A 15139-nucleotide genomic window follows, 5' to 3' on the forward strand; every position below is an offset into this window, starting at 1 on the left:
TTTCGCCCTCGGCCGCTCAGTTCGCGGGCCGCTGATCCCGCTCCATCTCTCCGGCCTGTGTTTAAGGAGGCGGCCGCTCCTCCTTCCTTGGATGGACCATTCGCATATTTTTCGCCCGGCCTGTGTTTAAGGAGGCGGCCGGTAACTCCCTTTCTTGGATGAGACCCAACATTCGCATATTTTTCGCCCGGCCTGTGTTTAAGGAGGCGGCCGGTCCTCCCATTCTGCCAGTGTTCCTTGGACTTTGAATATTTCAAAGTCTTTCCGCCCAACATTCGCATATTTTTCGCCCGGCCTGTGTTTAAGGAGGCGGCCGGTCCTCCCATTCTGCCAGTGTTCCTTGGACTTTGAAAATTTCAAAGTCTTTCCGCTCCGGGCTAGGGCGGGTGAGGTCGTCTCGAACCACGTGCCTGAAGGCCGCCTCGCGCCAGATGCGGCCCCGCTCTGTCGTGCGGTGTGACCGTCCAACGCGGGCATCGCTAGATTAGCCGTGGCCACGATCCTTCCACACCGCGAGCCTTTCGCCCTCGGCCGGTGTCGGTCAACGTGTGGGTGGGGGGGAAGGACGGCTGCCGGGAGCAGACAGCCGTCCCCGGGTGGGGTGTACAGTCCTTCCACCGCGGCCGCCGGGAGCAGACGGCCGTCGAGCGATTCTGCCATTGTTCCTAGGACTTTGTACATTTTAAAGACCCTCCGCGCGGGCCGCTGATCCCGCTCGGTCGCTCCGGCCTGTGTTTAAGGAGGCGGCCGGTCCTCCCATTCTGCCAGTGTTCCTTGGACTTTGAATATTTCAAAGTCTTTTCGCTCCGGGCTAGGGCGGGTGAGGTCGTCTCGAACCACGTGCCTGAAGGCCGCCTCGCGCCGGATGCAGGCCCCGCTCTGTCGTGCGGTGTGACCGTCCAACGCGGGCATCGCTAGATTAGCCGTGGCCACGATCCTTCCACACCGCGAGCCTTTCGCCCTCGGCCGGTGTCGGTCAACGTGTGGGGTGGGGGGGAAGGACGGCTGCCGGGAGCAGACAGCCGTCCCCGGGTGGGGTGTACAGTCCCTTCACCGCGGCCGCCGGGAGCAGACGGCCGTCGAGCGATTCTGCCATTGTCCCTAGGACTTTGTACATTTCAAAGACCCTGCGCGCGGGCCGCTGATCCCGCTCGGTCGCTCCGGCCTGTGTTTAAGGAGGCGGCCGGTCCTCCCATTCTGCCAGTGTTCCTTGGACTTTGAAAAGTCTTTCCGCTCCGGGCTAGGGCGGGTGAGGTCGTCTCGAACCACGTGCCTGAAGGCCGCCTCGCGCCGGATGCAGGCCCCGCTCTGTCGTGCGGTGTGACCGTCCAACGCGGGCATCGCTAGATTAGCCGTGGCCACGATCCTTCCACACCGCGAGCCTTTCGCCCTCGGCTGATGTTCAACCAACGTGTGGGGAGGGGGTTATGGACGGCTGCCGGGAGCAGACAGCCGTCCCCGGGAGGGGAGACTTCACGGCGGCCGCCGGGAGCAGACGGCCGTCGAGAGATTCTGCCAGTGTTCCTTGGACTTTGACTATTTCAAAGTCTTTCCGCTCCGGGCTAGGGCGGGTGAGGTCGTCTCGAACCACGTGCCTGAAGGCCGCCTCGCGCCGGATGCAGGCCCCGCTCTGTCGTGCGGTGTGACCGTCCGACGCGGGCATCGCTAGATTAGCCGTGGCCACGATCCTTCCACACCGCGAGCCTTTCGCCCTCGGCCGGTGTTCGCTCAACGCGCGGGCCGCTGATCCCGCTCCATCTCTCCGGCCTGTGTTTAAGGAGGCGGCCGGTCCTCCCATTCTGCCAGTGTTCCTTGGACTTTGAAAATTTCAAAGTCTTTCCGCTCCGGGCTAGGGCGGGTGAGGTCGTCTCGAGCCACGTGCCTGAAGGCCGCCTCGCGCCGGATGCAGGCCCCGCTCTGTCGTGCGGTGTGACCGTCCAACGCGGGCATCGCTAGATTAGCCGTGGCCACGATCCTTCCACACCGCGAGCCTTTCGCCCTCGGCTGGTGTTCGTCCAACGTGTGGGGAGGGGGTTAAGGACGGCTGCCGGGAGCAGACAGCCGTCCCCGGGAGGGGAGACTTCACGGCGGCCGCCGGGAGCAGACGGCCGTCGAGAGATTCTGCCAGCGTTCCTTGTACTTTGAATATTTCACAGCCGTGCTCGCACTTAGGAAATTTTCGAGCGCTGTGGCACTTAGACATTTTTCGTCAAGCGTGGCACTTAGAAATTTTTCGTCAAGAGAGGCACTTAGACATTTTTCGTCAAGAGTGACACTTAGAAAATTTTTCACTCTCTTTGTGCCTTCCAGGGTGCTGTGCAACCCTGCGTGTTGTGTTCCCACCGAGCAAGGGGCGCTGCTGGCGGCCATGACCAAGCGCTCGGCACCGGGCCCTTTCATTTTGTGGGGTAAATTATGCGCCCCCCATGCTCGTTCTGACTATATTTTGCGAAAGGGGGGTAAATCGTTGATGAGTACGCTGACTAGGGGGACCATTTAGCGTACTCTGGCGCACCTGAAGACCAAAGTTGGTACTGCACCCTCCCCCTGGTACCCCAGCCCCTGGTACCTAAAGAGGGAGAGGCCGAATTTTCGCTTTTTGGGGCCGACCGAGGGAACCAGCCGAGGCGGACACTTTTCGGCTCAAGAGCCGTTGGCACTTAGAAAAAATTCGCACAAGTTGGCAGGGCTACCAGGGGAAGAGGCCGAATTTTCGCTTTTGAAGGCCGACCGCGGGAACCAGCCGAGGCGGACACTTTTCGGCTCAAGAGCCGTTGGCACTTAGAAAATATTTGCCAAACTTGGCTTGACTTCCAGGAGAAGAGGCCGAATTTTCACTTTTGGTGGCCGACCTGGGGAACCAGCCGAGGCGGACACTTTTCGGCTCAAGAGCCGTTGGCACTTAGAAAATATTTGCCAAACTTGGCTTGACTTCCAGGAGAAGAGGCCGAATTTTCACTTTTGGTGGCCGTTATGGGGAACCAGCCGAGGCGGACACTTTTCGGCTCAAGAGCCGTTGGCACTTAGAAAATATTTGCCAAACATGGCTTGACTTCCAGGAGAAGAGGCCGAATTTTCACTTTTGGTGGCCGTTATGGGGAACCAGCCGAGGCGGACACTTTACGCTGGTTGAGTCGTTGGCACTTAGAAAATATTTGCCAAACTTGGCTTGACTTCCAGGAGAAGAGGCCGAATTTTCACTTTTGGTGGCCGACCTGGGGAACCAGCCGAGGCGGACACTTTACGCTGGTTGAGTCGTTGGCACTTAGAAAATATCTGCCAAACTTGGCTTGACTTCCAGGAGAAGAGGCCGAATTTTCACTTTTGGTGACCGACCTGGGGAACCAGCCGAGGCGGACACTTTACGCTGGTTGAGTCGTTGGCACTTAGAAAATATTTGCCAAACTTGGCTTGACTTCCAGGAGAAGAGGCCGAATTTTCACTTTTGGTGGCCGACCTGGGGAACCAGCCGAGGCGGACACTTTACGCTGGTTGAGTCGTTGGCACTTAGAAAATATTCGCCAAACTTGGCAAGACTTCCAGGAGAAGAGGCCGAATTTTCACTTTTGGTGGCCGACCTGGGGAACCAGCCGAGGCGGACACTTTACGCTGGTTGAGTCGTTGGCACTTAGAAAATATTTGCCAAACTTGGCTTGACTTCCAGGAGAAGAGGCCGAATTTTCACTTTTCATGGCCGTTATGGGGAACCAGCCGAGGCGGACACTTTGCGCTGGTTGAGTCGTTGGCACTTAGAAAATATTTGCCAAACTTGGCTTGACTTCCAGGAGAAGAGGCCGAATTTTCACTTTTGGTGGCCGTTATGGGGAACCAGCCGAGGCGGACACTTTAGGCTGGTTGAGTCGTTGGCACTCAGAAAATATTCGCCAAACTTGGCCAGACTTCCAGGAGAAGAGGCCGAATTTTCACTTTTGGTGACCGACCTGGGGAACCAGCCGAGGCGGACACTTTACGCTGGTTGAGTCGTTGGCACTTAGAAAATATTTGCCAAACTTGGCTTGACTTCCAGGAGAAGAGGCCGAATTTTCACTTTTGGTGGCCGACCTGGGGAACCAGCCGAGGCGGACACTTTACGCTGGTTGAGTCGTTGGCACTTAGAAAATATTCGCCAAACTTGGCAAGACTTCCAGGAGAAGAGGCCGAATTTTCACTTTTGGTGGCCGACCTGGGGAACCAGCCGAGGCGGACACTTTACGCTGGTTGAGTCGTTGGCACTTAGAAAATATTTGCCAAACTTGGCTTGACTTCCAGGAGAAGAGGCCGAATTTTCACTTTTCATGGCCGTTATGGGGAACCAGCCGAGGCGGACACTTTGCGCTGGTTGAGTCGTTGGCACTTAGAAAATATTTGCCAAACTTGGCTTGACTTCCAGGAGAAGAGGCCGAATTTTCACTTTTGGTGGCCGTTATGGGGAACCAGCCGAGGCGGACACTTTAGGCTGGTTGAGTCGTTGGCACTCAGAAAATATTCGCCAAACTTGGCCAGACTTCCAGGAGAAGAGGCCGAATTTTCACTTGTGGTACCCGACCTGGGGAACCAGCCGAGGCGGACACTTTAGGCTGGTTGAGTCGTTGGCACTTAGAAAATATTCGCCAAACTTGGCCAGACTTCCAGGAGAAGAGGCCGAATTTTCACTTGTTCTGGCCGTTATGGGGAACCAGCCGAGGCGGACACTTTACGCTGGTTGAGTCGTTGGCACTTAGAAAATATTCGCCAAACTTGGCCAGACTTCCAGGAGAAGAGGCCGAATTTTCACTTGTTCTGGCCGTTATGGGGAACCAGCCGAGGCGGACACTTTACGGCTGTTGAGTCGTTGGCACTTAGAAAATATTCGCCAAACTTGGCCAGACTTCCAGGAGAAGAGGCCGAATTTTCACTTGTTCTGGCCGACCTGGGGAACCAGACGAGGCGGACACATCACCCCGCAAGTGACGTTGGCACTTTGAAAATATTCGCCAAACTTGGCCAGACTTCCAGGAGAAGAGGCCGAATTTTCACTTGTTCTGGCCGACCTGGGGAACCAGACGAGGCGGACACATCACCCCGCAAGTGCCGTTGGCACTTTGAAAATATTCGCCAAACTTGGCCAGACTTCCAGGAGAAGAGGCCGAATTTTCACTTGTTCTGGCCGACCTGGGGAACCAGACGAGGCGGACACATCACCCCGCAAGTGCCGTTGGCACTTAGAAAATATTCGCCAAACTTGGCCGGACTTCCAGGAGAAGAGGCCGAATTTTCACTTTTTCTGGCCGACCTGGGGAACCAGACGAGGCGGACACATCACCCCGCAAGTGCCGTTGGCACTTTGAAAATATTCGAAACTTCCATCAAACACACATCGGCTTTTTCGCCGTCGCTGTCCGGCCTGGGCACCATCGTGGCTCGGACAGTTCGTGTGCCAGCTTCCGTTGGCACTTAGAACATTTTTCAAAATAAAAATAAACAGTCCTGCACATACGTGCCGACTATATTTTGCGAAAGGGGAGTAAACCGATGAGTACACTAACTAGGGGGACCAACAGACCGTAGTGGTCTCCCCTGGTACCTAAATGCATACCCCTGGTACCTCAGCGACTACCCCTGGTACCTAAATGCGTTCCCCTGGTACCTCAGAGAGGCCGAATTATTACATTCCGTGGCCGAACTAGGGAACCGGACGAGGCGGACACTTTTCCGGGAGAGACCCGATGGCACTTAGAAAATATTCGCCAAAGTTCGTCGGACTTCCAGAGCAAGAGGCCGAATTTTCACATTATGTGGCCGAACTAGGGAACCGGACGAGGCGGACACTTTTCCGGGAGAGACCCGATGGCACTTAGAAAATATTCGCTCAAGTTGGCAGGACTTCCAGAGCAAGAGGCCGAATTTTCACATTATGTGGCCGAACTAGGGAACCGGCCGAGTCGGACACTTTTCCGGGAGAGACCCGATGGCACTTAGAAAATATTCGCTCAAGTTGGCAGGACTTCCAGAGCAAGAGGCCGAATTTTCACATTATGTGGCCGAACTAGGGAACCGGACGAGTCGGACACTTTTCCGGGAGAGACCCGATGGCACTTAGAAAATATTCGCTCAAGTTGGCAGGACTTCCAGAGCAAGAGGCCGAATTTTCACTTTTTCTGGCCGACTCGGGGAACCAGCCGAGTCGGACACTTTTCCGGGCAAGACCCGATGGCACTTAGAAAATATTCGCTCAAGTTGGCAGGACTTCCAGGCGAAGAGGCCGAATTTTCACTTTTTCTGGCCGACTCGGGGAACCAGCCGAGTCGGACACTTTTCCGGGCAAGACCCGATGGCACTTAGAAAATATTCGCTCAAGTTGGCAGGACTTCCAGAGCAAGAGGCCGAATTTTCACATTATGTGGCCGAACTAGGGAACCAGCCGAGTCGGACACTTTTCCGGGCAAGACCCGATGGCACTTAGAAAATATTCGCTCAAGTTGGCAGGACTTCCAGAGCAAGAGGCCGAATTTTCACATTCCGTGGCCGAACTAGGGAACCGGACGAGGCGGACACTTTTCCGGGAGAGACCCGATGGCACTTAGAAAATATTCGCTCAAGTTGGCAGGACTTCCAGAGCAAGAGGCCGAATTTTCGCTCGTTCTGGCCGACTCGGGGAACCAGCCGAGTCGGACACTTTTCCGGGCAAGACCCGATGGCACTTAGAAAATATTCGCTCAAGTTGGCAGGACTTCCAGGCGAAGAGGCTGAATTTTCACTTTTTCTGGCCGACTCGGGGAACCAGCCGAGTCGGACACTTTTCCGGGCAAGACCCGATGGCACTTAGAAAATATTCGCTCAAGTTGGCAGGACTTCCAGAGCAAGAGGCCGAATTTTCGCTCGTTCGGGCCGACTCGGGGAACCAGCCGAGTCGGACACTTTTCCGGGCAAGACCCGATGGCACTTAGAAAATATTCGCTCAAGTTGGCAGGACTTCCAGGCGAAGAGGCTGAATTTTCACTTTTTCTGGCCGACTCGGGGAACCAGCCGAGTCGGACACTTTTCCGGGCAAGACCCGATGGCACTTAGAAAATATTCGCTCAAGTTGGCAGGACTTCCAGAGCAAGAGGCCGAATTTTCGCTCGTTCGGGCCGACTCGGGGAACCAGCCGAGTCGGACACTTTTCCGGGCAAGACCCGATGGCACTTAGAAAATATTCGCTCAAGTTGGCAGGACTTCCAGAGCAAGAGGCCGAATTTTCACATTATGTGGCCGAACTAGGGAACCAGCCGAGTCGGACACTTTTCCGGGCAAGACCCGATGGCACTTAGAAAATATTCGCTCAAGTTGGCAGGACTTCCAGAGCAAGAGGCCGAATTTTCGCTCGTTCGGGCCGACTCGGGGAACCAGACGAGTCGGACACTTTTCCGGGCAAGACCCGATGGCACTTAGAAAATATTCGCTCAAGTTGGCAGGACTTCCAGAGCAAGAGGCCGAATTTTCACATTATGTGGCCGAACTAGGGAACCGGACGGGTCGGACACTTTTCCGGGCAAGAGCCGATGGCACTTAGAAAATATTCGCTCAAGTTGGCAGGACTTCCAGAGCAAGAGGCCGAATTTTCGCTCGTTCGGGCCGACTCGGGGAACCAGCCGAGTCGGACACTTTTCCGGGCAAGACCCGATGGCACTTAGAAAATATTCGCTCAAGTTGGCAGGACTTCCAGAGCAAGAGGCCGAATTTTCGCTCGTTCGGGCCGACTCGGGGAACCAGCCGAGTCGGACACTTTTCCGGGCAAGACCCGATGGCACTTAGAAAATATTCGCTCAAGTTGGCAGGACTTCCAGAGCAAGAGGCCGAATTTTCGCTCGTTCGGGCCGACTCGGGGAACCAGCCGAGTCGGACACTTTTCCGGGCAAGACCCGATGGCACTTAGAAAATATTCGCTCAAGTTGGCAGGACTTCCAGGCGAAGAGGCCGAATTTTCGCTCGTTCGGGCCGACTCGGGGAACCAGCCGAGTCGGACACTTTTCCGGGCAAGACCCGATGGCACTTAGAAAATATTCGCTCAAGTTGGCAGGACTTCCAGAGCGAGAGGCCGAATTTTCGCTCGTTCGGGACGACTCGGGGAACCAGCCGAGTCGGACACTTTTCCGGGCAAGACCCGATGGCACTTAGAAAATATTCGCTCAAGTTGGCAGGACTTCCAGAGCAAGAGGCCGAATTTTCGCTCGTTCGGGCCGACTCGGGGAACCAGCCGAGTCGGACACTTTTCCGGGCAAGACCCGATGGCACTTAGAAAATATTCGCTCAAGTTGGCAGGACTTCCAGGCGAAGAGGCCGAATTTTCGCTCGTTCGGGCCGACTCGGGGAACCAGCCGAGTCGGACACTTTTCCGGGCAAGACCCGATGGCACTTAGAAAATATTCGCTCAAGTTGGCAGGACTTCCAGAGCGAGAGGCCGAATTTTCGCTCGTTCGGGACGACTCGGGGAACCAGCCGAGTCGGACACTTTTCCGGGCAAGACCCGATGGCACTTAGAAAATATTCGCTCAAGTTGGCAGGACTTCCAGAGCAAGAGGCCGAATTTTCACATTATGTGGCCGAACTAGGGAACCAGCCGAGTCGGACACTTTTCCGGGCAAGACCCGATGGCACTTAGAAAATATTCGCTCAAGTTGGCAGGACTTCCAGAGCAAGAGGCCGAATTTTCGCTCGTTCGGGCCGACTCGGGGAACCAGCCGAGTCGGACACTTTTCCGGGCAAGACCCGATGGCACTTAGAAAATATTCGCTCAAGTTGGCAGGACTTCCAGAGCAAGAGGCCGAATTTTCGCTCGTTCGGGCCGACTCGGGGAACCAGCCGAGTCGGACACTTTTCCGGGCAAGACCCGATGGCACTTAGAAAATATTCGCTCAAGTTGGCAGGACTTCCAGAGCAAGAGGCCGAATTTTCACATTATGTGGCCGAACTAGGGAACCGGCCGAGTCGGACACTTTTCCGGGCAAGACCCGATGGCACTTAGAAAATATTCGCTCAAGTTGGCAGGACTTCCAGAGCAAGAGGCCGAATTTTCGCTCGTTCGGGCCGACTCGGGGAACCAGCCGAGTCGGACACTTTTCCGGGCAAGACCCGATGGCACTTAGAAAATATTCGCTCAAGTTGGCAGGACTTCCAGAGCAAGAGGCCGAATTTTCACATTCCGTGGCCGACTCGGGGAACCAGCCGAGTCGGACACTTTTCCGGGCAAGACCCGATGGCACTTAGAAAATATTCGCTCAAGTTGGCAGGACTTCCAGAGCAAGAGGCCGAATTTTCGCTCGTTCGGGCCGACTCGGGGAACCAGCCGAGTCGGACACTTTTCCGGGCAAGACCCGATGGCACTTAGAAAATATTCGCTCAAGTTGGCAGGACTTCCAGAGCAAGAGGCCGAATTTTCACATTATGTGGCCGAACTAGGGAACCGGACGGGTCGGACACTTTTCCGGGCAAGAGCCGATGGCACTTAGAAAATATTCGCTCAAGTTGGCAGGACTTCCAGAGCAAGAGGCCGAATTTTCGCTCGTTCGGGCCGACTCGGGGAACCAGCCGAGTCGGACACTTTTCCGGGCAAGACCCGATGGCACTTAGAAAATATTCGCTCAAGTTGGCAGGACTTCCAGAGCAAGAGGCCGAATTTTCGCTCGTTCGGGCCGACTCGGGGAACCAGCCGAGTCGGACACTTTTCCGGGCAAGACCCGATGGCACTTAGAAAATATTCGCTCAAGTTGGCAGGACTTCCAGAGCAAGAGGCCGAATTTTCACTCGTTCGGGCCGACTCGGGGAACCAGCCGAGTCGGACACGTTACGGCCGAACACCCGTTGGCACTTAGAAAATATTCGCCAAAGTTCGTCGGACTTCCAGAGCAAGAGGCCGAATTTTCGCTCGTTCGGGCCGACTCGGGGAACCAGCCGAGTCGGACACTTTTCCGGGCAAGCCCCGATGGCACTTAGAAAATATTCGCTCAAGTTGGCAGGACTTCCAGAGCAAGAGGCCGAATTTTCGCTCGTTCGGGCCGACTCGGGGAACCAGCCGAGTCGGACACTTTTCCGGGCAAGACCCGATGGCACTTAGAAAATATTCGCTCAAGTTGGCAGGACTTCCAGAGCAAGAGGCCGAATTTTCGCTCGTTCGGGCCGACTCGGGGAACCAGCCGAGTCGGACACTTTTCCGGGCAAGACCCGATGGCACTTAGAAAATATTCGCTCAAGTTGGCAGGACTTCCAGGCGAAGAGGCCGAATTTTCGCTCGTTCGGGCCGACTCGGGGAACCAGCCGAGTCGGACACTTTTCCGGGCAAGACCCGATGGCACTTAGAAAATATTCGCTCAAGTTGGCAGGACTTCCAGAGCAAGAGGCCGAATTTTCACTCGTTCGGGCCGACTCGGGGAACCAGCCGAGTCGGACACGTTACGGCCGAACACCCGTTGGCACTTAGAAAATATTCGCCAAAGTTCGTCGGACTTCCAGAGCAAGAGGCCGAATTTTCGCTCGTTCGGGCCGACTCGGGGAACCAGCCGAGTCGGACACTTTTCCGGGCAAGCCCCGATGGCACTTAGAAAATATTCGCTCAAGTTGGCAGGACTTCCAGAGCAAGAGGCCGAATTTTCGCTCGTTCGGGCCGACTCGGGGAACCAGCCGAGTCGGACACTTTTCCGGGCAAGACCCGATGGCACTTAGAAAATATTCGCTCAAGTTGGCGGGACTTCCAGAGCGAGAGGCCGAATTTTCGCTCGTTCGGGCCGACTCGGGGAACCAGCCGAGTCGGACACTTTTCCGGGCAAGACCCGATGGCACTTAGAAAATATTCGCTCAAGTTGGCAGGACTTCCAGAGCAAGAGGCCGAATTTTCGCTCGTTCGGGCCGACTCGGGGAACCAGCCGAGTCGGACACGTTACGGCCGAACAGCCGTTGGCACTTTGAAAATATTCGCTCAAGTTGGCAGGACTTCCAGAGCAAGAGGCCGAATTTTCACTCGTTCGGAGCCGACTCGGGGAACCAGCCGAGTCGGACACGTTACGGCCGAACAGCCGTTGGCACTTTGAAAATATTCGCTCAAGTTGGCAGGACTTCCAGAGCAAGAGGCCGAATTTTCACTCGTTCGGGCCGACTCGGGGAACCAGCCGAGTCGGACACGTTACGGCCGAACACCCGTTGGCACTTAGAAAATATTCGCTCAAGTTGGCAGATCTTCCAGAGCAAGAGGCCGAATTTTCGCTCGTTCGGGCCGACCGGAGGAACCAGCCGAGTCGGACACATTACGGTGTAACACCCGTTGGCACTTAGAAAATATTCGCCAAAGTTCGTTGGACCTCCAGGCGAAGAGGCCGAATTTTCGCTCCTTCGGGCCGACTCGGGGAACCAGCCGAGTCGGACACATTACGGCCGAACACCCGTTGGCACTTAGAAAATATTCGCCCAAGTCGGCCGGACTTCCAGGCGAAGAGGCCGAATTTTCGCTCGTTCGGGCCGACCGGAGGAACCAGCCGAGTCGGACACATTACGGTGTAACACCCGTTGGCACTTAGAAAATATTCGCCAAAGTTCGTCGGACCTCCAGAGCAAGAGGCCGAATTTTCACTTTTTCTGGCCGACCGGAGGAACCAGCCGCGTCGGACACATTACGGTGTAACACCCGTTGGCACTTAGAAAATATTCGCCAAAGTTCGTCGGACCTCCAGAGCGAGAGGCCGAATTTTCACTTTTTCTGGCCGACCGGAGAACCAGCCGAGGCGGACACATCGCGCCGCTTTTGCCGTTGGCATATTCGAAACTTCCAGAATCGGCTTTTTCGCCGTCGCTGTCCGGCCTGGGCACCATCGTGGCTCGGACACGTCGTGTGCCAGCGTCCGCTGGCACTTAGAAAATTTTTCAAAATAAAAATAAACAGTCCTGCACATACGTGCCCACTATATTTTGCGAAAGGGGAGTAAACCGTCGATGAGTACGCTGACTAGTGGGACCAACCATCGCGCTCTGGCGCACCTGAAGACCAAAGTTGGTACTGCACCCTACCCCTGGTACCCAAACGGGGTAGAGGCCGATTTTTCGCTTTTGGCGGCCGACCTAGGGAACCAGAAGAGGCGGACACTTTTCCGAGCAAGTGCCGATGGCACTTCCAGAGCGAGAGGCCGAATAATCGTAATTTGTGGCCGACTTGGGAACCAGCGAATGCGGATAGGAAGTGGAGCGGGTCCCGCCGGCTGGTCCGCGGGCCAATTGCGGTCCCGCGAGTTAGCGATCGCGGTCCGGAATTCTAGCCGACTTGGGAACCAGCGAAGGCGGATAGGAAGTCAAGCGGGTCCCGCTGGCTGGTCCGCGGGCCATTTAGGGTCCCGCGAGTTAGCGATCGCGGTCCGGAATTCTAGCCGACTTGGGAACCAGCGAAGGCGGATAGGAAGTGGAGCGGGTCCCGCCGGCTGGTCCGCGGGCCAATTGCGGTCCCGCGAGTTAGCGATCGCGGTCCGGAATTCTAGCCGACTTGGGAACCAGCGAAGGCGGATAGGAAGTCAAGCGGGTCCCGCTGGCTGGTCCGCGGGCCATTTAGGGTCCCGCGAGTTAGCGATCGCGGTCCGGAATTCTAGCCGACTTGGGAACCAGCGAAGGCGGATGGGAAGTCAAGTGGGTCCCGCCGGCTGGTCCGCGGGCCAATTGCGGTCCCGCGAGTTAGCGATCGCGGTCCGGAATTCTAGCCGACTTGGGAACCAGCGAAGGCGGATGGGTGGTCACCGAGGTCCCGCCGGCTGGTCCGCGGGCCATTTAGGGTCCCGCGAGTTACCGGTCGCGGCCCGGAATTCTAGCCGACTTGGGAACCAGCGAAGGCGGATAGGAAGTCAAGTGGGTCCCGCCGGCTGGTCCGCGGGCCATTTAGGGTCCCGCGAGTTAGCGATCGCGGTCCGGAATTCTAGCCGACTTGGGAACCAGCGAAGGCGGATGGGTGGTCACCGAGGTCCCGCCGGCTGGTCCGCGGGCCATTTAGGGTCCCGCGAGTTACCGATCGCGGTCCGGAATTCTAGCCGGCCAGGGACCACCGCAAGGCGGATGGGTGGTCACCGAGGTCCCGCCGGCTGGTCCGCGGGCCATTTAGGGTCCCGCGAGTTACCGATCGCGGTCCGGAATTCTAGCCGGCCGGGGACCACCGCGAGGCGGATGGGTCTTCACCGAGGTCCCGCCGGCTGGTCCGCGGGCCATTTAGGGTCCCGCGAGTTACCGATCGCGGCCCGGAATTCTAGCCGGCCGGGGACCACCGCGAGGCGGATGGGTCTTCACCGAGGTCCCGCCGGCTGGTCCGCGGGCCATTTAGGGTCCCGCGAGGTACCGATCGCGGTCCGGAATTCTACCCGGCCGGGGACCACCGCGAGGCGGATGGGTCTTCACCGAGGTCCCGCCGGCTGGTCCGCGGGCCATTTAGGGTCCCGCGAGGTACCGATCGCGGTCCGGAATTCTACCCGGCCGGGGACCACCGCGAGGCGGATGGGTCTTCACCGAGGTCCCGCCGGCTGGTCCGCGGGCCATTTAGGGTCCCGCGAATTAGCGATCGCGGTCCGGAATTCTAGCCGGCCAGGGACCACCGCGAGGCGGATGGGTGGTCACCGAGGTCCCGCCGGATGGTCCGCGGGCCATTTAGGGTCCCGCGAATTACCGATCGCGGTCCGGAATTCTAGCCGGCCAGGGACCACCGCGAGGCGGATGGGTGGTCACCGAGGTCCCGCCGGCTGGTCCGCGGGCCATTTAGGGTCCCGCGAGTTTGCGATCGCGGTCCGGAATTCTAGCCGGCCAGGGACCACCGCGAGGCGGATGGGTGGTCACCGAGGTCCCGCCGGCTGGTCCGCGGGCCATTTAGGGTCCCGCGAATTAGCGATCGCGGTCCGGAATTCTAGCCGGCCGGGGACCACCGCGAGGCGGATGGGTGGTCACCGACGTCCCGCCGGCTGGTCCGCGGGCCATTTAGGGTCCCGCGAGTTAGCGATCGCGGTCCGGAATTCTAGCCGGCCCGGAGCCACCCAGAGGCCGTGCACACGCGCCGGGTGGCCGGAAATACCTCCAGCCGAGCGGACATGCACTTTATAAGCACCTTGGACGAGATGGCTGAGCCTTACTCGACTTCCAGCACTTCTAAGCGTTCTCCACGGCCCGCTGTGCTTCCAGAAGACCTCCAGCCGGTCCTCATGGTGCTTTCCTCCTCACTCTCCCAGCCGAACGAGGCTTCCAGAGCCCCGGTTAAGCATTTTACGCGGCCCGCCGAGCCTCCACAGCACTTCCAGCCGGTTCTCCGGCTGCTTTCCTCCTCACTCTATAAGTCGACCCAGGCTTCCAGCACCCCGGCTAAACGTTTTACGCGGCCCGCTGAGCTTCCAGAGCACCGGCTAAGCGTTTTACGCGGCCCGCTGAGCTTCCACAGCACCTCCAGCCGGATCTCCGGGTGCTCCCATCCTCACTGTTTAAGCCGAACGAGGCTTCCAGAGCCCCGGCTAAGCGTTTTACGCGGCCCGCTGAGCTTCCGGAGCACCTCCAGCCGGTTCCACGGGTGCTTTCCTCCTCATTCTTGACGCCCGAGGAGGCTTCCAGCACTCCGGCTAAGCGTTTTACGCGGCCCGCTGAGCTTCCAGAGCACCTCCAGCCGGTTCCACGGCTGCTTTCCTCCTCACTTAATAAGCCGCCCGAGGCTTCCAGAGCCCCGGCTAAACGTTTTGCGCGGCCCGCTGAACTTCCAGAGCACCTCCAGCCGGTTCCCCGGCTGCTTTCCTCCTCACTTTCTAAGCCGCCCGAGGCTTCCAGAGCCCCGGCAAAGCGTTCTCCGCGTCCCGGTGATCTTCCCGGAGGTCGTAACGGGGAATTACCTCCCTCTAGCGGACACGGCGGGTAAATACGCCAGCTCTCGCACTTAGCGCACACTCGCGTTGCTGCGCGTCTGATGGCACTTTGAGTAGCCAAAATGCGGGAGTAACTGTCACTCTCTTAAGGTAGGCTCACTTGAGATTTTTTTGAACGGTTCGTGGATAAATATATGATATATACTACATATGATCGCATTTATAGTCAAATCATATCAAAATGTCATTCTCCGGGTGCTTTCCTCCTCACTCTTGACGCCCGAGGAGGCTTCCAGAGCCTCGGCTAAGCGTTTTACGCGGCCCGCTGA

The sequence above is a fragment of the Syngnathus floridae genome, unplaced genomic scaffold, assembly GCF_059516105.1.
Source record: "Syngnathus floridae isolate MCC-2025c unplaced genomic scaffold, RoL_Sflo_1.0 HiC_scaffold_336, whole genome shotgun sequence".
In the NCBI taxonomy this organism is placed as follows: Eukaryota; Metazoa; Chordata; class Actinopteri; order Syngnathiformes; family Syngnathidae; genus Syngnathus; species Syngnathus floridae.